General features: G+C 38.1%; 1 pseudogene; it reads right to left on the bottom strand.

The window, feature by feature from the left end:
* Positions 1 to 257: 257 nt before the first annotated feature.
* Positions 258 to 3,192, bottom strand: LOC101616179 (annotated as a pseudogene).
* Between the last annotated feature and the right edge of the window lie 19,248 nt (positions 3,193 to 22,440).

The raw sequence follows: 22,440 nt of genomic DNA, 5'->3' as shown, positions 1-22,440 counted from the left end.
TGTATTTGCTGAATAGAAAACTAATAAAAATAAATAAAAAATTTAAAAAACAAAACAACAAAAAAAACCCTTTTGTTGGAATGCTTTACACTTTCCACAGAACAGAAACTAAAATACAATTAGTCACAAATACAGTACTCGAGGGTGGTTTTTTGGCCCATACACATGACTATTGTCTAAAATATGTCTCCTTTGTAAGAGCTAGGCACTGCCACCACTGTGCTTGGATGAGTTCACAACCTTGTTGTAACCTGTAGCTTCCCTGTCACTTCTCTTGCTCTCCTCTCTTGCTAAGCTTTGTTTCCTGGCAGTAATTAAAATCTTCTGCCACGGCCATAGCTACTGCTACTGCTGGAACTGCCACAGCCACCTTGCTTTTGTGGCTTGGCAAATATTGGCCTCCACCACCATAAGGGCCAGAGCTTATGCCTCCAAAATTCTCTCTCTTCATGGGTCCAAAATTTGAAGATTGATTGTTGTAATTGCCAAAATCATTGCAGCTTCCACCACCTCCAAAATTGCTTCCATCATTACCAAATCCACTATAGCCATCTGCACTGCCACAATATCCTCTGCCTCCGCTGCTGCCACCAAAGCTACCCAGACAACTGAAGTTTCCTCCATGACCAAAATCTTCATTTCCACCAAAACCACCTCCATGGCCACCACCAAAGTTTGCAGAGTCACTTTGGCCTCTTGGGCTGGATGAAGCACTCGCCATCTCTTGCTTTGACAAGGCTTGCCTTTCTTCACAGTTTTGGCCATTCACAGTATGGTATTTTTGTATGACAATCTTATCAACACAGTCATCATAGGTCACAAAAGCAAAGTCCCTTTTCTTTCCACTCCCTCTGTCTGTCATAATTTCTGTCAGCTGGATTTTTTCCATACTGTTCAAAATAATCTGTAGGTGGTGCTCTTTGGTGTCTTCTTTTATGCCTCGAACAAAGATCTTTTCCACCGTTAAGTGGACTTCTTCTCTTGACACAGCTCTCTTTGGTTCCACAATTGTCCCAGCCACCTTGTGTGGCCTTGCATTCATGGCTGCATCCACCTCCTCTACAGTGACATAGGTAACAAACCTAAAGGCCCTGGAGCCCTTGGTGTTTGGATCTCGCATTACCACACAGTCAGTGAGTGTTCTACATTGCTCAGAATGCCTCCTCAGACTCTCATGTGTCATTTTGAAGCTCAGCCCTCCAGTGAAGAACTTCAGCAGCTGTTCGGGCTCCTAAGGAGACTCGAAATTCAACAGGCTTCTGCGACGTTCCCTCAGCCGCTTCCACAGGCAGAAAGGAGAGAGCCAAATAAGTCTCTCTGGTTTCTCAGTTTCTTATTGCTCTCTTTTGTCAAGCTTCTTACCTTCCTCCAATGGAGTATAAGCTTCTCAGCCACCAGGTCTGCCTGATGTCTCTTTTGCCTGATGTGGGGTAGCGTCTTTGATCCTCTCCCAGGGGCATCCTGCTCCTTAGGGATTCCAGCAGCAGGATACCCCTTGTTCCACTTCCCCAGTTTCCAGATGTCCTGCATAGCAACCAGGAGGGCTTGTGTGTGCTTCAGGTGTGCACAATTCTGATCCTGCCCCATCAATTGGGGCACTGGAGGGAAAGCACTGTGTCTGGGGTTGCATCTTGGAGCCCACAGCCATTCTCATGTCCTGACAGCAGGACTCCAAAACTTCCTCTTGGTTGGGGTCATGAACAATTGCCATCTTCACCTACTTTGTGCTGTGCTGTGTGGGCTGGAGGCCATCTTCAGGAGAGCATCATGGTCAGCATTGTGGAAACCTTAGGAGATGAGGCCTACATTGAGGAAATGGGGCATTGGAGAAGGTTGCACTGTATGATAGTTCTTTTTCTTTGGTTCATGGACACCATGGTGGAAGCTGCTCTCTCATCTTACTGTGATGAGCAGAACCCACTGAAACAATAAGCTGAAATAAATTCTTCCTCCTTTAGGTATTTTTTTCCCAGAAATAAGAAAAATAACACAGAAAATTGGTTTCTGCAAAATAGGGCTGCTTCTGTGTACAAAGCTGACTATGTAGTTCTTCGGCTCCTAAAACTAATTTTTGAGAGGAATTTGGAAAAATGTATAGATACAGGTCAGAGAAGCCATCTTAGCCTTAAGGTGAAGCTTTGTGGGTAAATCTGGTAGGTGGTCAGTAACCAAAATGGTGGTAGAAATGTGGGCAATGCAAACTAATCTAGTGTGGTTTCAGACAGGAAGGAATATTCTACTGTTCATTAGACCACAGAGCACCTCCTTGCACAAGGCCTCCTGGGGAGTGTTTTCCCAGGCACACCCCCTCAGATTTTCTATGTACCTTGCAGGTCCATAGGGACCTTGATGCTGCTCAAGCTGACCTATCCTTGAAGTCATCCTTGCCATGGTGGTTGTGTAGGCATGTAGCACTTAGGAGTTACAGGACAGTAAGAGGCTTCTGATTTCAAAGCATTGCCTGGGAATCTGGGGAGTGGGGAATAGCCTCCAAGTCTGAGCATTCAGCCCCTGAGTGGACACTGACTAAAGCCATAGTTCAGTGGATGTCCAAGATGTTGGCAGTGCCAGGAATGTGAAGTGTCTGCTTGTGACATCCACAGGCAAGGAGCTGAGCCAGCTCAGGAGGGAGGTCTTGTGGACTACAAGCAACAAGAGCATAGGAGGCAGGGATACCTAAGCCTGTTGAAGCTCACAGATGTCACCACAAGTCTTAGATGCTGTCCCTGGGTTTTAATGTTTTCCTGCTGGTTTTTGGTTTTGATTTCGTATGATATTTCTTTCTTGGAAATATGAATGTTTACTTTGTATATATTGGAGATATATAACTTTATTTTCGATTTTTACAGAGGCTTGCTGCTAAGAGTTTCACTGACACTTTCAGGCTGAACTTTTAAACAATGTTAAAACCATTAAGATTCTGGGGTCCCTTGGAATGGACCATTTGTAAGATAGTCATAAATAAGCCTTTGAGTTCCAGGAGCACAATGTCATGGTTTGAATTGGAAACATTCCCCACAGTTACATTTCAATGGTGGTACATATCTAATGGCAGTAATTTGGGAAATTGTGGGCATTTTTGGATGAGATATCTCACTGGAGGACATGGGTCCCTGGGGATGTGCCTTTGAAGGTTATAGCAAATCTCTTGTCTTTCCTTTTCTAAAGGTTCTGAACTGCTTTTTTTGCCATGATGCCATGGACCAAAAACAATCTTTCATCTCTAAGTTGCTTTTCTTGGATCTTTGGTTATAAGAATGGAGCCATCTAACTAAGCATTGATGATATCATAAATAACTATTTTCTAAACTTTAGAAAAGGAAAATGCTTAATTGGTCTCATCAAGGTTTAGACATATGAAAACTGTGTTAACAGAGGATAATGTAATATACTATAACAAATTTTAAAAATGATTTTTAAAAACTGTGATGCTGGATCAAAGCAATGGGAATACTCATGAAATAAGTTATATAAATATAACTTATAATATATATAAGGTGAAAAGAACAATGAATATGAAATATGAAAGAATTGCTTACACATTATTTATATTTTCAAAAGGTACAGAGCTTCCATTGTGAGGAGAGAAGGGAATCTCAGTAAGGATGATGTTAACCTAATAACAAATAAGGTTTAGTTTCTCTATTCAAGCTCAAGACTTCAAAATTAATCTAAAAAGACATCACTTATTCAGTAACTATCAGAGTAAAAGTGTGAAATAACTTGAGAAATTATCTAAGGAAATTGATCTGTTAATGAGACAGAAGTAGATTACTACTGTGTAGTAAATGCTCTGAAGTTTCTACACAAGCACTGTTTTCCAATGAGCAAATTGTCCTATTTATACATGATATTGCATTAGTTATTTTCATTATTATGTATTATGTAAACTTATCTAATTTTAGAAAAAAAATATTGAGGTGATATCTGTACAGTGTTTGTGACAAAAATATACAATGTAGCTCATTTTTCTGCATAAGTTCATTTACTCATCTTTCCCCCCAAAACATGGACCTAGATTTGCTCTGTCTAGTCAGTGAACAATACTGGACCTGGGTCCAAACCAGGCGATGTCAACTGGATTTTTCTTGTTAGAATTCAGTACTGGGGAGATAAAGATGTTACTTTGCAAGTCGGTGTTGTTCACACAGATTTTTAGGCCAGTGATGAGAATTTGTGTTATTTACTTTCTCATGACAGACAAAACTTCACGATATAGAATCTAAACTGCTTAGTTTTATTTCTCAGAGTTTTCACTTTGGCATATCTATTTTTATTATAGTGCCTCATGTGTTTTCCATGTTGTGGACTTGTCAATAACCTCTGAATATATATATTCTAATATTCTGATCTTTCTTAAATATTTTTTTATAATATACTTGGGAAAAATATCTCACCACATGGGCTACATATATTGGCTACATATATTGATTCATCCAACATTCACAACCTCAATCTATCTATACCTACACTATTTGTTATTTTATCCATAGTACCTTCAGGTAATAATTTTTCTCTGAACTTCAGGCCTATATATCACATAGATTTTGTCAACAGAGAAAGTTTGCTTTATAGAGCACTATTTTTTACAAGCCTATTGAGGACTTACTATACTTCTTAAATGAGGCAATGCTATACTGTTAAAAAAAAGAAATTTTTCTAATGATATCACATTTTGGGTTAATGACTTGTATCCAGTTAGTTATTTCCATATTTTATTATTTTAACATTAAAGTGCTTTGTTGATTCATAATATATTGATGTTGACTTTAGCTCTTCTATCCAAGAACTCACACAGTTCAGAAATATCTCCTGAAATTTTATTTTCCAATTGCAAGAATTCAGGTTTTCTATACTTCATACTATCTCATCCATAATTATAGATTCTTATATTAGAATTTTGTAAATCTAGTATTTGCATCTTGGATATAGTAAATAATCTTTTCTAAGTGTAGTATTTTTACTTAATAAATTCTTTCTCTGGTTGCTTTTCTTTTTAAATCTTTTATTTTTGATACTTTCATCAATAAAATACATTTTGAATCTATCTTCCCCAATACCTTATTTTATCTACCTTTCTCTCCCACTAAAACCCTCCTTCTTCCCAACGTCTATCCTACTTTCATGACTTTTCTCTTGTTCTTGTGTTTTGATAAGCCATTGGAAAGAATGGCCTATCATTTTCTTTGTTTATATGTCTTTATATTGTCTGGGTGTCAGAGGAATACTGGCTTTATAAAAATAACTTTGAAGAACTCATTCCATTTTATCTTATGGAATAATTTGAGAGATAATGGATTTACTTCTTCCTTAAAGGTCAAGTAGAATTATACAGTGAATACATCTGGACATTGACTTTTTTATTCATGAAAAATTTTATTACTGCTTCAATACCACTGCTCTAGGTTAATATATAACGAATTATAAATTGTTTCAATTAGTGATTGCCTCTGGATTTAATTTTGGTAGGTCATATGCACCTAGATGTTTTTTGTATAATTTAGATTATTCAATTTGGTGGAATATACGTTTGTAAAGTAGATCCTTATGATTTTCTGCCTTTTTTTGCATCTTTTGTAATGTCTCCTTTCACATTTATAGATATATTATTTTGTGACTTTGCCCTCTTTTGGTTAATTTGGTTAAGGATTTGCCAGTCTTGTTTATCTTTTCAAAGAACCAACTCTTTGTTTCACTGATTCTTAGTATAGTTGGACTTTTCTTTCTATTTTACGTGTTTTTACTATGATCTTAGTCATTCCCTCCTATTTTTTTTTAATCATTCCTTTTTTTAAAAAAATAGCTATTTTATCTGAAATAGAGAAGCAAATTCTCCAACTGAGAGTAAATTAGCTCCGGGACAAATGAAATAACCCTTACTTTTTTTTTTTTTTTAATAGAGAGTTTAATAGGTATAGGCCCTCTTGTAGCCCATGATTGATTGTAGCTTGATATTGGAGAGAGGGCTTATGTTTGGATATGATTCTGACTTGTTTCCCAGCACTGAGAAAAATAAACTCCTACCAAATCAGAGAGCCAGAGCCTCAGAGGCCCCCAACACCTTATCACTGAAGCAGACCAAAAATAAACCCAACATGGCACAGGGAAATTTTGCAGAAGAGGGGAGCAGAAAGAATGTCAGAGCCACATGTTGGGTCAAGATATGCAGAGACATTTATCATACCAAAAACTGTGGGCTAACTCCACAATGCATGACCCATATGCCTCAACAAGGAGGGGCCATTGGGAGGGGGTAGGTCACGGATGAGCCTAATAATGGTACCAAACTGCCTGTATTTGCTGAATAGAAAACTAATAAAAAATGCAAAAAAATAGTTATTTTAGTTTTGTTTTTAATTAAAAATAGTTTTGGTTTATTCATTAGGTTATGCATTTGATATCTGATTTTTTGTATATTGGCACTTACAGTTATAAACTTTTTTCTTAGGACTGCCATTGGTTTATCCCACAGACATTGATATGTTGTATTTTCATTCATTTCAAAGAATTATTTTTCTTCTGCTGCTTGACTTTTTTAGTGACACACTCATCACTAACAAATGTGCTGGTTAATTTTCACGAGTTTATATGTTTTCTGTATCTTTTCTTGGTAATCATCTCTAGCTTGAATCCATTATGATCAGATAGATAGAATACAATAATTTGATTCAATTCTACTAAATGGGTGGTGACTTTGTTTCCAAATATGTGACTTATTTTAGAATAATTTTTGTGAGTTTTAAGAAGAAAGTGTACTCTGTTGTTCTTATGTACAATGTTCTGTGAATGTCTGTTAAATACACTCAATTTATCATGTCATTTCATTCCAATATTTCTTTGTTTATTTTTTTGTCCATATTACCTGTGGAAGTTGTATATTTATGTCATCAACTATTATTGTGTTGTGGGAAATCTCTGACTATATAGTAGCATTTGCATAAAATTGGATACACTGTTATTTGGTGTGTATATGTTTACAATTATCAAGTCCTCCTGATGGGTTTTTCTTTTAATCAATATGACATGGCTTTCTTTTGTTTGAAGTATACTTTTCTATATATTAGAATAGCAATCTCTGATTGTTTACTGCTTCTATTTGCTTGGAGTATCTTTTTTTCCATGCTATTACCCTGAAGTCGTATCTGTTTTTTATAATATACCTCTTAGAGATAGCAAAAAAAATAGATTTTTTTCTAATATGATCTGCTAATCTGGGTCTTTAATTAGAATTGGAACTGTTAATTTTCAGGGTAATTATTAAAGAAAGGTATGTGTTTTTTTTTTTATTTTTCATATTTTATAGAGTTTACTTCGTCATCAATTATTTTTTAATTTTTTTGTTTTATATTTATTTATTTATTTGAAAGTGACAGAGAAAGAGGCAGAGAGGGGGGGGGGGGAGAATGGGCATGCCAGGGCCTCCAGCCACTGCAAGTGAACTCCAGACGCATGTGCTTCCTTGTGTATCTGGCTAATGTGGGTCCTGGGGAATCGAGCCTCGAACCAGGGTCCTTAGGTTTCACAGGCAAGCGCTTAACTGCTAAGTTATCTCTCCAGCCCAAATCATTATTTAACAACTCTCCCAGAACTTTTCTTTTTATTCCCCCACTGTAGCTTCTTGGATTTGTTTCTCCTCTTCACTCTAAGGTATTCCTTCCAGTGTCCTCTGTTGAGCTGTCTCAGTGATCATAAATTCTTTTAGCCTTCATTTAATATTGAAAAAAATTCCTTTTACTTCAACTTCTGCTGCTACTTTGCTTGGGTTGGCAGTTGTGGTCTTTCAGGACTTGAAGTACATCATAACAAGACTTTCAGACTTTTAAAACTTTCTGGTGAAAAGTAAGCTGATATTCTAATATTTGATGTGTCTCTTTCAGCTAAATATTTTTTTTCTGTACATTTATTGTTCCAACTGTAATGTCACATGGGAAGTTTCTGTTTATTTGGTTTTCTTTTTCTGGGTCCATCCACTTGGTTATCTATATACCTCTTATACCTGGATGACAATCTTTTTCCTTAGAAAGTGGAAATTTTCTGCTTGATTGTATATTGAAAATATTTTCTCTTCTTTTGGCATAGTGTTCTTCTCTTTCTTCTTTACCCATGATTTATAGATTTGTTCTTTTAATGGTATCCAAAAATCTTCCATGATTGGTTAATACATTTTTCAAAAGTATATTATTTTTCTTGAGTGAATATAGCATTTATCCTATCTTGTATTCAAGCCCTGGTGTACTTTTATCTCCATTATCCATTATATTAGCAAGGCTTTCCACTGAGGTTTGTTTTTTCTTTCTTTCTTTCTTATTGTACCTTTCAATTCCATAATAATTTTATATTTTTTACTTCAGCATTTATATCTTTTTATGGAATTCCATTTTACCTCTTCTATTGACTTCCTTATTTCATTCATCAGACTATTTGTGTCCTAATAATTCTGTCATTTATTTGTACATATTTATTATCATTTTATGTTGTTGTTACTGTTTTTTGAGGGAGGGTCTCATTCTAAACCAAGCTAACCTAGATAAAATTCATTCTGTACTTCAGGGTGGCCTCAAACTCAAGGCTATCCTCCTAACTTGGCCTTCCAAGTACTAGGATTAAAGGTATGTGCCACAACATGCAGCCTTTTATTATCATGTTTTTGAATTCTTGAAATCAAAGTGTCTATCATCAGGGGATAAAATTCTGGAATTTGTAGATTCTACAGGAGCTAAGTTGTATTACATTTCATTTTTTTTTTGTACTTGGACTTTTGTTATACATAAAAGGTCTCCTAAATTCATATGTATATACATATATGTACATGTATATACATATGCTCCATATTTATATGAATTTAGGTCTTTAAGATATGTGTTTAATTTGTCCAGAAAGGACTAGTTTGTCATTTTCTACCATTACACTGGTGTTCAGGACATCTGGCTCTATACTCAGTTATATTCTTTGAGTAGAATACTGTCTTCAAAAACAGTCATTATGTTGGAATAGATACACTATGAAAATAGTTATAGTCTACTATAAAGCAATTATCTCTTAATGCTAATCATTTTAGAGTAAGGAGACAGTGATGGTATTGCACATACTAATATATTAGTTATTTTGCACTTAAGAGGAAAGAAAAAAGGGGGCTGGAGAGATTGCTAAGCAGTTAAAGTAGTTGCCTGCAAGCCTAAGGACTTATGTTCAACTCTCCAGGCCCCACATCAGCCAGATGCACAATGTTGCTAGTGAGCAATGTCACACGCACAAGGGGACTCACTCATCTTGCCTTCAATTGCAGTGGCTGGAGGCCCTGATGTGCCAAGTCTCTCTCTCCTCTGTCTCTCTTCCTTGAATAATAAAGGACAATCTGTTGAGTTTGCCTCAAAAACAGAAAGAAAGAAAGAAAAAAAGAAAGAAAGAAAGAAAGAAAGAAAGAAAGAAAGAAAGAAAGAAAGAAAGAAAGGAAGGAAGGAAGGAAGGAAGGAAGGGAGAAAGAAAGAAAGGAAGGAAGGAAGAAAGAAAGGGAAAAACATCTCTGTAGGGCACTGAGTTAGTATTGACATGATATAGATCAAATAAATGAAGGGAAAAGTAATAGAAGAGGGAACTGTAGTAGAAAAAATAATGGTAATGATTTTGGGTAAACATAGACTAGAGAAAGGTGAAAGTATGCTATTAGATAATGTAGATTGGATCCATTCCTATCTATGCCTCAGGAGGGTGAGGCTTAGAGGGAAATAGTAAGGAAAAAAAGAAAACTAAATAAAGCAAGTAACAACACACATCAAATAGATTTCAAACACATCTATGTACACATGTGCACATGTACAAGAGCGCACACACGAAGCAATACTTTACAACTGCAGGTTGGAGCAAAGCAAGCCTGTAAAGAAGGCACTGAGTCTTTAAATAAAAACAATAGGTGTAGCAGGGTGAAGGTGGAGTACACCTTTAATCCCAGCACTCAGAAGGCAGAGGTAGAAGGAGGTTTGCTGTGAGTTCGAGGCCACCCTGAGACTCCATAGTGAATTCCAGGTCCGCCTGGGTCAGAGTGAGACCCTACCTCAAAAAACCAAAAAAAAAAAAAAAAAAAAAAAGTATAGACAGGCTGGGTGGAAATGAAGGATTTGAAAACTGATTGGCCTGACTATTGATTCTTGGATGACTTTTTCACCTACTGCCATCCTGTCTCTTCTACAGAGACTTCCTCTCAGATTGGCAGTTCCTTTTTTTTTTTTTTTTTTTTTTTAACCTTTGAAGTGTTAGTTCTATAGTCAAGCCACTTCATTGAGTTCTATTGAGAACTTCCCATTCATGGGGCCCAGTCTGTGAGGGTAGCTAGTTCTCTGGTTATTCCTTGCTGGACAGTGTTCTGGTTCTGCTTCTGTGCATTCCTGTGGTGCCTGGGAAGTGTCATTCTCTTCCTGATTGTATCAGGACTGAGGAAAAAGGGTATGCGTGCCTTGGAAATCTCTCAATTTCAAATTTACAAACCAGACACCTGGTGCTTGCTGTGTGCTTTTGGGCATCTTTGAAGTTCATATTTGCATTTCCAATAATAGTAGAATGCTGGAGTCCCCAGGTAGTTCTCTCCATGGACAAGCATGAGGAGCTGGCCTGGAGCAGCACCAAATCTGCCCTGGCTGCCAGTTGTGGAACCCATCCCTTTCTCTGCCTTCCCCACTGTCTCTGCTTCTGCATTTGTATTACTATCTTTTTGAAGCTCTTCTTCAGATTATCTCTTTTGGGTAGAGTCTGTTCATTCTCAATTTGATTTTTCTTAACTCATTTGCCTGCTTTGTACTCACCTTTTCAGATTTGTAAGACCTTTCCCACAGTCTATCCTTTGCCCATTAATAAAAGTTTAAACCATTTGTTTTATTTTTGATCTTTTTAAAATATGTTAAAGTAGTTTATTCATGATGTTTACAATTCCTTTATATTAACAGGCAAAGTTTATCTCTAAAATAGTTCAACTGGACTTCTGGTTAAGATGGCAGCATAGGTACCATGCCAAAACAGCCTAGGGGGGAAAAAGCCAAAAAAAAAGCCTCTCAGCAAAATACACACTTTTACTAAGAAGTGAGGTGTATAGGAAATTGAAATGGCAGCAGAGAAGTAGGAGAGATGAAGAGCATCCAGAGCCTACACAGGCTGGCACAAACAGCTTGGGCAGTTCCTCTGACCATGGCAGTGGATGCAATGCACAAGTAAACTGCCAGGCTCAGTTTGAGCCATAGGAAAAGCCAGTTGAGGGGAGCTTACACTCACACTAGAGTGCTCCACAAACTTAAGAAACATGAAGGGAGAGCAGCAGTGAACAATGGAGGAGCAAATCACAAAGTAGAAGAACAAATGGAACAGCAAGAGAACTAGAGCAGCATTGGCACCCTCCTCTCCCCTACTGCCAGTGCCCAGCTCCAGTGAACAGACCTGGCCACGCCAACTTGAAACAATAGCAGGACCAAAGAGGAGCAGAGGTAACTGGGATTATACCAGGGAAAGATCTCATCTGGTCACAAGCTGACCTGGAACCCTCAACAGATCAGAAATATTAACCTCCTTGTCAGGATTAAGGGTGTGGTTGGGGCACCACACACCCTAAGGAACACTTAGAGGATCTGGTTGTCATAATACCTACTCTTGGATAAATACTGTGAGCTATTTTTCCTTGAAAGTGTAGATTGTTCATTAAATTTTAGAATCTGCCTGTATTTTGTTCCACTCACCCTACTTGAGTACTCTCATAGCAGGCAAACCCAACATGTAAGGTCACTTTTGTAGATACTCTGAGAGTGTTGAGAGCCACCCTTAATGCCTTAAGCTCCTCCCCTAAAGTTATATAACATCAGATTGTCTGATACATCTAATAATACCCAGTTAACTAGAAAATCCAATCATTAAATAATACAGGATGCAAAAATATATGCATTATAACACAAGAAACACCAAAAATCAAGCCAATATAAATCCACCAAAAAGTATTAATGCATCAGAAATGACATGCAGTTAGAATGAGTTAGAGGAAATGCCTGACAAAGATTTAAAAAAATTATTGTAAATATGTTCAAAGAAGTCAAAGAAGAAATCAAAGGAATGAAAGAGGAAATCAAAGGAATTCAAAGGAATAAAAAAAAAAAACAGGACACCAATTTAATGAAATAAAGAGGTCAGTACTAGACATAAATAAGGAAATAGAAATAATAAAGAAAAGCCAGTCAGAATTACTAGCAATGAAGAAAACAGTTAATGAAATAAAAAACTCTGTAGAAAATCTCGCCAGTACAATGGATGAGGGGGATGACAGAATATCTAAGCTAGAAGACCAGGTGGCAGATCTAATACAGTCTAACAAAGAGAAAGACAAATAAATAGAAAAATATGAATGGGAATTTCAAGATATTTGGTACACTATGAAAAGATCAAAGATAAGAATTCAGGGCATAGTAGAAGGAGAAGAATTTCACTCCAAAGGCATAGTAGACGTCTTCAACAAAATCATAGAAGAAAACTTCCCCCAAATTGGGAAAGAGGTGCCAATGAACACCACCCAAACACAACCTGGAAAGAACCTCTCCTTGCCATATTATAATCAAACTACCAAACACACAAACCAAATATATATATATATATATATATATATATATATATATATATATATATACACATATATATATATATTCAACATATATATACATATATTCAATATATATATACATATATTCAATATATATATATATATATATATATATATATATATATATATATATATTGAAAGCAGTTACAGAGAAAAATCAAGTTACCTACAAAGGCAAGCCCATCAGGATTACAGCATATTACTCAACACAAACTTTAAAAGCCAGAAGGTTGAGGAGTGATGTTTTCCAGATTCTGAAAGATAACAACTATCAACCAAGGTTACTTTATCCTACAAAACTATCTATTCAAATAGACTGAGAAATGAACACATTTCACAACAAAAGTGAGCTAAGGAGTATTTGAAGACAAAACCAGCTCTATAGAAAATACTTGAAAGAATCCTCCATGCTGAAGAAAAAGAAAAGAACACATATAAGGAACCAGGAAAAAAAAAAACCAAAAAACAAAAACCAAACAGTATTAAAATACTAGTTAACAAAAGAGAGCAAAGGTAAAACCAGAAGAGATACAAAAAAAAGGGGGCAAAAATGAATACACACCTTTCAAAAATATCTCTTAATATCAACAGCCTAAATGCCCCAACCAAAAGGCATAGGTTTGCAGACTGGGTTAGAAAGCAGAATCCTTCAATTTGTTGCATCCAAGAAACTCACCTTTCTACAAAGGATGGACAATATCTTAGGGTAAAAGATTGGAAAACGGTGTTCCAAGAAAATGAACCTAGAAAACAAGCAGGGTTGCTATCCTAATATCTGACAAGATAGACTTCTATCCAACATTAGTTAGGAAACATAAGGAAAGTCACGTTATATTGAATAAAGGCACCCTCCAACAAGAGGACATGACAGTCCTAAACATATAGGCACCTAACATGGGGGTCCCTAAATTCATGAAACAAACACTATTACAACTAAGGTCACAGATAAAGCCAAACCCAATGGTAGTGGGTGACTTCAACACCCCACTCACATCAATTAAAAGGTCATCCCTGAAAAAAATAAACAGAGAGGCATCTGGAATAAATGAGATCATAGAAGGAATGGATCTACCAGATATCTACAGGACATTTCATCCAAATACTGCAGAATATACATTCTTTTCAGCAGCACATGGAACATTCTCTAAAATAGACCATATATTACGATACAAAGCAAATCTTAACAAACAAAGGGAAATTGAAATAATTCCTTACATTCTATGTGATCACAATGGAATCAAACTACAAATCAATAGCAAGAAAGGGTATAAAGCATACACAAAATCATGCAAATTAAACCACACACTACTAAACGATGAATGGGTCAATGAAGAAATCAGAAAGGAAATCAAAAAATTTATAGCATCAAGTGATAATGAGAACACAACATACCCAAATCTCTGGGACACAAGAAGGCAGTCCTAAGAGGTAAATTTATAGCATTAAGTGCATATATTAAGAAATTAGAAAGGTCACAAGTAAATGACCTAATGCTTCACCTTAAAGCCTTAGAAAAAGAAGAACAAGGCAAACCCAAAATCAGTAGATGGGAAGAAATAATAAAGATTAGGGCAGAAATTAATGAAATAGAAACAAAAATATAATAGAAAGAATCAATGAAACAAAGAATTGGATCTTTGAAACGATAAACAAGATTGGTAAGTCCTTAGCAAATCTGACCAAAAGAAAGAGAGAAGAGACACAAATTAATAAAATTAGAGATGAATAAGCTAACATCACAATAGATGCCATAGAAATTCAGAAAATCATAGGAACATACTATAAAGCATATACTCCACTAAGTATGAAAACCTGAAAGATATGGATGATCTACTTGATTTATATGACCTACCTAATTAAATCAAGATGAGATTAATCACTTAAATAGACCTATAACAAGCATGGAGATCTGAACAGTTATCAAAAATCTCTCAACCAAAAAAAGTCCAGGCCCAGATGGATTCACTGCTGAATTTTACCATATCGTGAAGGAAGAGCTAACACCTTTGCTTCTTAAGCTTTTCCACAAAACAGAAAAAGAAGGAATTCTACCAAACTTCTTCTATGAAGCCAGCATCCCCCTGATACCAAAACCAGGCAAAGATAGAACAAAAAAAGAAAATTACAGACCAATCTCCCTCATGAACATAGATGCAAAAATTCTCAACAAAATATTGTCAAACAAAATACAAGAAAATCAGAAAGATCATTCACCCTAACCATGTAGGCTTTATCCCAAAGATGCAGGAATAGTTAAAGATATGCAAATCTATAAATGTAATACATTATATTAATGAACTTTAGTTCAAAAATCATATGATCATCTCATTAGACACAGAAAAAGTGTTTGACAAAATCCAACATCCCTTCATGATAATAGTCCTACAGAGACTGGGAATAGAAGGAACATATCTCAACATAACAAAGGCTATTCGTGACAAGCCTACAGCCAACAAATTACTAAATGGGGAAAAACTGGAAGCTTTTCCAATAAAATCAGGAACAGGACAAGGGTGTCCACTGTACCCATTTTTATTTAATATAGTACTGGAAGTTTTAGCCATAGCAATAAGGCAAGAGACACACATAAGAGGGATACAAATTGGAAAGGAAGAAATCAAGTTAACATTATTTGCAGATGACATGATGCTATATATAAAGGAACCTAAAGACTCTACCAGCAAACTGTTAGAGCTGATAAACCCCTACAACCATGCAGCAGGAGACAAAATAAATACACAGAAATCAGTAACATTTTTATATACTAACAACAAACACACAGAGAATCATTCCCATTCACAACTGCATCAAAGAAAATAAAGTGCCTTGGAATAAATATAACCAAGGAAGTAAAGTATCTCTTCAATGAAAACTATAAAACACTCAAGTGAGAAACTGCAGAAGACACTAGGAAATGGAAAAATAACCCTTGTTCCTGGATTGGAAGAATCAATATTGTGAAAATGGCAATCTTACCAAAAGCAATCTACACATTTAATGCAATCCACATCAAAACTCCAAATGCATTCTTCATGGAAAAAAAAATTCCAAAATTTCATTTGGAATCACAAAAAAACCTTGAACATCTAAAATGATACTGAGAAACAAATATAAGGTAGGGCATATCACCATACCTGATTTTAACCTATACTACAGAGTAATAGTAACAAATAAAGGATGGTACTGACACAAAAGCAGATAGGTAGATCAGTGGAACAGAACCGAAGTCCCAGATATAAGTGTAGGTAGCTATAGCCACCCGATATTTGATAAATACGCCAAAAATACTCATTGGATAAAAGACAGCCTCTTCAGCAAATGGTTCTGGGAAAACTGGATATGCATCTGTAGAAGGATGAAAATAGATTCTTCTCTCTCTCCATGCAGAAGAATGAAATCCAAATGTACTATAGACCTTAACATCAGACGTGAAACTCTGAAATTGCTAGAGGAAAAAGTAGGAGAAAAACCTTCAACATATTGGCCTTGGCAAAGACACTATGAATATAACCCCAGTTGCTCAGGCAATAAAACCACAGATTGAACACTGGGACCTCATGAAATTACAAAGATTTTGCACTGCAAATTGGTGCTGTGAATAAAGCAAAGAGGCAACCTACACAATGGGAAAAAAAAATCTTTGCTAGCTATATACCTGATAGAGGATTTATATCTAAGATATACAAAGAACTCAAAAAGTTAAATAATAATAAATCAAACAAGCCAATTGCAAATGGTATATGGAGATAAATAGAGAGTTCTGAAAAGAAGAAATATGAATGACGTATAAGCATCTAAAAAAATGTTCTACCTCCCTAGTCATCAGAGAAATGTAGATTAAAACTACATTGAGATTACATCTCACTCCTGTCAGATTGGCTACCATCATGAAAACGAATGATCGTAAATGCTGGCAGGAGCATGGAAAAAGAGTAACCCTTCTACCCTGTTGGTGGGAATGCAATCTGATCCAACCATTGCGGAAATCAGTGTGGAGGTTCCTAAGACAGCCAAAAATTGATCTACCATATGACCCAGCTATAGCACTCCTAGCCATATATCCTAAGGACTCATCCCATTTCCTTAGAAGTACATACTCAACCATGCTTATTGCAGCTCAATTCATAATAGCTGGGAAATGGAACCAGCCTAGATGTCCCTCAACTGATGAGTGGATATTGAAGATGTGGCACATTTATAAGTGGATTTCTACTCAGCAGTAAAGAAAACTGAAGTTATGAAATTTGCAGGAAAATGGATTGATCTGGAAAGGATTATGCTAAGTGAGGTAATCCGAGCCCAGAAAGCCAAGCGCCACATGTTCTCCTTCATATGTGGATTGTAGCTACAGATGTTTGGGCCTCTGTGTTAGAAAGAAAACACTCAGTAGCAGAGACCAGTAAGTTAAAGAGGAGATATAAAGGGAAGAGAAAGGAAGGCAGGAGGGAACTTAATAGGTTGGTAATGTATATATGTAAATAGAAGAATAGATTAATGGGGTTAAAAAGCCCAAAGTGAGGTCAGGGGAAGAGAATGAGTAAAGGAAAGGTGGAGAGAGGGCTAATCAAAACCTCAGGGGATTCAAATATATCATACTCTGGTTCTGGACAATGGAACACTAGGAGCCATAGATCGTTGTTAGAAAAATTTCACTCGCAGGGATGGGATACCTCCAGTGAGTTGTTGGCCAGGGAGGTCCCTGATGTCCCCCAAACATTATAAGCCATTGCTGAGGCCCTTAGTTTCCCGCCAGGAATCAATGGTAAGACCCTATTGCTGAAGACTCCACATACTTGGGCTGCAAGGCCACTGAAAACTCCTGCTAGAACTGAACTGATAACCTCCTCCATGTAGACCAGCTGACAGAAAACTGGAAGATGCCATTCTACATGTAGTTCAATGGGAGAAAGTGATACCACCAGTGAAGATACTCAACAGTGGACACTGCAAGCCTTATAATTGGCCAGCCAGGCCAAATGAGCCAGCAGGTACAATATTGGCAGGTTATGGTGGAAACCAACTGCCCTCCAATTGGACTGGAGGCCTACTCCATGGGTGGTATTACATCCCTGATACTGAAAACTTAAAACAGGGGTAGTCATGAGCCCTAGGTGTGTAACATCTGCTGATGTCTGGATAAGTGTGTATACTATGCTTATCAAAGGCCCAGTAAGCCCTTCTCTTATTATTTATGCCCTTATATTAATGCTACTCTCACTTTGAGTAGAGAGTCTTCTCTTTTCAGATGGCAGTGACCTTGGGATGACTCAGAAGGTATCATGGTGCTAGAAAGAAGTGACTGGAGTACTGAGTAACATCTCGATCACACCTTCTAAGGCTTAGGGTCTAATGTGGAATAGAGTTGATAGGCCTGAAGGCAGTAAGAACTATGGACTGTGAAGTTTGGCTTATGAGGGTGAGAAAGAGCTTTGCCTGGACTGGGCTAGCAGTTTGTGTGGGAAGCTTGATGTTATGCCTGGGTCCTGAGAAGTTGTGCAGGGTTGGAGAAAAATCTTTGGGAGAACTGCTGCCTTTTTACCTGCAAATTGTTTGAGAGATTACAAACTTTGAGATTGGGCCAGCTGTTCTGCACTGGGGCAATAGGAAGAATGCAGACTCTTTTGATGGCGCCTGCATGCTCAAGGCATGTCCTGTTCTTCAAAGTCTGCTTTATTTCCCCCTGGATTAACAAATTGGCACCCTACCTGCTATTGGAGAGTATAAGAAATGCAGGAAAGATTGGGTCATTGAGTTTGGAACGCTGTCTGGTATTTTGTAAATCGCCATGGGCAGTGTGAAGCAGTTTTGCTGGATGCTTACATAGAGAACCCCATGGGGACATGAGGAAGAACCATGGATTGCAGTGGAGACCGAATGGAGATGCCAGAACCACGATATGGATGCTACGGAAAGCTGCTGGCCCAGATGAAGTTTTCCAGGACTGTGATTATCCTATGTGTAGGGGCAGAATTCAATTTCCAGAGACTTGTTGCTGGTTAGAATTATCAGATTTGGAGATTTGTCACTAAGTAGAGTTGTACTTGAAGCTACAGAGTTTGATATTTGCCCTGGTTCTTTTAAATCTTGTATTGGTTAAAGATTTCTTTGCTATTCCCAATGACATACTTTGCAGGGTGAGTATTTATTCTGTGTCATTGTATTTTTTTTGGGGGGGGGGGTGGTTATTATGGTACAATTAAAAGATCTTGAACTATGGGGATGTTTGAACATCATTGGGATTGACAAAAAACTATGGAGACTTTTAAAGATGGACTGAATGCATTGTATTTTACATCATGTATAGATATCAAGTTATGGGGACCAGGGGTGGAATATGATGATTTGTTCCAGGTGTCCCCCATAAACTGAGGTGTCCTGTATGCTAGATTGCAAACTGATGAATATTTGGAAATTAATACCTCATGGAGGCAGTATATTGTTGGGGGAGGGCTTATAGGTGTTACAGCCAGTTTCCCCATGCCAGTATTTTGCACAATCTCCTGTTACTATGGTTGGCCTTATGTTGGTCAGGAGGTGATGTCCACCTTCTGCTCATGCCATTCCTTTCCTTGCCATCATGGAGCTTCCCCCTCGAACTGGCAAGCCAACATAAACCTCTTTCTCTCCCCATAAGCTGCTCTTTGTTGGGTGATCTCTACCAACAATGTGAACCTGACTGCAACAGGCTGACAGTGGGTCCCTGAACTCACCTTATTGTTATTTCCCAAGTCCCAGAATGCATAATTTTGATAGACATACTTAGGAATTTGCAGAACTCCCACATTGGTTCCCTGACTTTTGCAGTGAGGGCTATTATGGTTGGAAAGGCCAAAAGGAAACCATTGAGGCTCCCACAACTGGGGGAAATAAGTAATCAGGGATTTCAAAAATTATTGCCACTATAAAGGACTCGAAGGATGCATGGGTGGTGGTTCCTACCACATCTCCCTTTAACTCTCCTTTCTGGCCTGCTCAGAAGACAGATGGATCCTGGAGAATGACAGTGGATTATCAAAAACTTAATCAGGTGGTGACTCCAATTGCATCTGCTGTATCAAGTGTAGTTTCTTTACTTGAGCAGATTAACACATTTTTTGGTACCTGGAATGCAGCTACTGATCTTGCAAATGCCTTCTTCTCTATACCTGTCCATAAGAACCACTAGAATCAATTTGATTTGAGCTGGCAAGGTGAGCAGTACACATTTATTGTTTTACCTAAAGGTCATATTAACTCTTCAGCCCTTTGTCACAGCTTAATTTGCAGGGATCTTATTCACCTGTCTCTTCCACAATGTGTCACATTGGTCCATCATAATGATGCATTATGCTGATTGGATCAAATAAGCAGAAAGTGGCACCCTTTGGGGAGTTGCTGGTACAGCACATGTACATCAGGGGATGGGAAATAAATCCATCCAAAATTCAAGGACCTTCAACCTCAGTGAACTTTCTAGGAGACCAGTGGTGTAGGGCATGCAGAGATATTCCTTCTAAGGTGAAGGATAAATTGTTGGATTTGGCCCCTCCTACCACTAAGAAAGAAGTACAATATAGATTAATAGATTAGATTAAAGGATAGTGCAGGAGATTCTTTAGGGCATCTCTTAGTGTTACCATGCCTTGTTATCAAAGAAAGAAGTACAATGTCTAGTGGGCCTATTTGGATTTTGGAGACAGCACATTCCTCACTTGGGTATGTTACTCTGTCCCATATACCAAGTGACTCAGAAAGCTACGAGTTTTCAGTGGGGCCCACAACAAGCGAAGACTGCTGTGCAGGCTACTCTGCCCCTTGGGCCATATGATTCTGGTACTTGAGGTGTCAGTGGTGGACAGGGAATGCCACTGGAGCCTTTGGCAGGCCCCCATAAGTGAATCACAGTGGAGGCCCTTGGGATTTTGGAGCAAGGACCCATTATCATCTGTAGACAATTCTTCTCCCTTCGAGAGACATCTCTTGGCCTGCTACTGGGCCTTAGTAGAAACTTAACGTTTGACATTTGTCCATCAAGTTACTATGCAACCTGAGCTGCCCATCATGAGCTGAGTGTTAAATGACCCACCAGGCCTTAAAGTTGGATGTTCACAGCAGCAGTCCACTATCAAGTGGAAGTGGTGTATCCATGATTGGGCTCAAGCAGGTCCTGAAGGTACAAGTAAGTCACATGAGGAAGTGGCCTAATTGCCTATGGTTGCTACTCCTGTTATAATACTTCTGCCCCTAAACATGCACCTATGGCAACATGGGGTTTGCCCTATGATCAACTGACTGAAGAACAGAAGACTAGAACATGGTTTACAGTTGGTTCAGTACATTATATGGGCACCTCCCAGAAGTGGACAGCTGCAGCATTATAGCCTCTTTCTTGGACAACTCTGAAGGACTGTGGTGAAGGGAAATCTTCACGATGGGCAGAACCTCAGGCAGTGCATATCGCTCTTCATTTTGCTTGGAAAGAAAAATGGCCAGCTGTGCAGTTATACACTGATTCAAAGGCTGTGGACAATGGTTTGGCCAGATGGTCTGGGACTTGGAAGGAACACAATTGGAAAATTGGTGAGAAGGACATTTGGGGAAGGTGTATGTGGATAGAGCTCTCTGAATGGGCAAAGGATATAAAGATATTTGTGTAATAAGTTAATGCTCATCAGAAGGTAATCTTGTCAGAGGATGACTTTAATAATGAGGTAAATAAGCTGAACTATTCTCTAGATAGTTATCAACCTCTTTCCTCAGCCACCCCTGTCATTGCCCAATGAGCCCATGAACAAAGTGGTCATGGTGGCACAGATGCAAACTCTGCATGAGCCCAACAACATGGACTTCCACTAAGGCTGACCTAGCTATGGTTACTGCTGAGTGCCAAATTTGCTAGCACCCAGGACTGACTCTGAGCACCCAATGTGGTATTCCTCGGGGTGACCAGCCAGCAACTTGATGGCAGGTTGACTTCATTGGATCACTTCCATCATGGAAAGGGCCTGGGTATGCATTTGCTTTTCCTGTGTATAAGGCTTCTGCCAAAACTCATTCATGGGCTTACAGCATGCCTTATCCACCATCATTGCACACCACACAGCATTGCTTCTGACCAAGGAACTCACTTCACAGCCAAGGAAGTATGCCAGTGGGCTCATGATCATAGAATTCACTGGTTTTACCATGTGCCTTGCCACCCTGAAGCAGCTGGCTTGATAGAATTGTGGAACAGCCTTTGGAAGAAACAGATACAGTGCCAACTAGCTTGGAGGGCTGGCTGTATATTCTCTGAGTCAGTGTCCTATACATGGTACTGTTTTCCTCAAGCCTGGATTCATTGGTCCAGGAATCAAGGGGTGGAAATGGGAATGATCCCACTTACCATCACCCTAAGTAACTCATTAGCTAAGTTTTTGCCTCCTGTTTCTGCAATCATATACTTTGTAGGCCTACAAGTCTTGGTTCCAGAAGGGGGGGGTGTTTTGCCAGGAGACAGGAAGAACATTCCAATGAACTAGAAGCTAAGACTTCCTCCTTGTCACTTTGGGCTCCTAATGACCTTGAGTGCACATGCTGAGAAAGGAGCTACTGTGATTGCAAAGATGACTGATACAGATTAGCAGGGGGAAGTTGGACTGCTCCTCCACAATGGAGGTAAGGAAGAGTATGTCTGGAGTGCAGGAGATCCTTTAGGGCATCTCTTAGTGTTACCATGCCTTGTTATCAAAGTCAATGGAAAATTGCAACAATCTAATAGAAGTAGTGTGATAAATGTCCCAGATCCTTCAGGAATGAAGGTATGGGTCACTCCTATAGGTAAAAAGCCAAACCCT

This window comes from Jaculus jaculus, chromosome 9 (assembly GCF_020740685.1).
Source record: "Jaculus jaculus isolate mJacJac1 chromosome 9, mJacJac1.mat.Y.cur, whole genome shotgun sequence".
Lineage (NCBI taxonomy): Eukaryota > Metazoa > Chordata > Mammalia > Rodentia > Dipodidae > Jaculus > Jaculus jaculus.
This window is presented reverse-complemented; position numbering and strand designations above follow the sequence as displayed.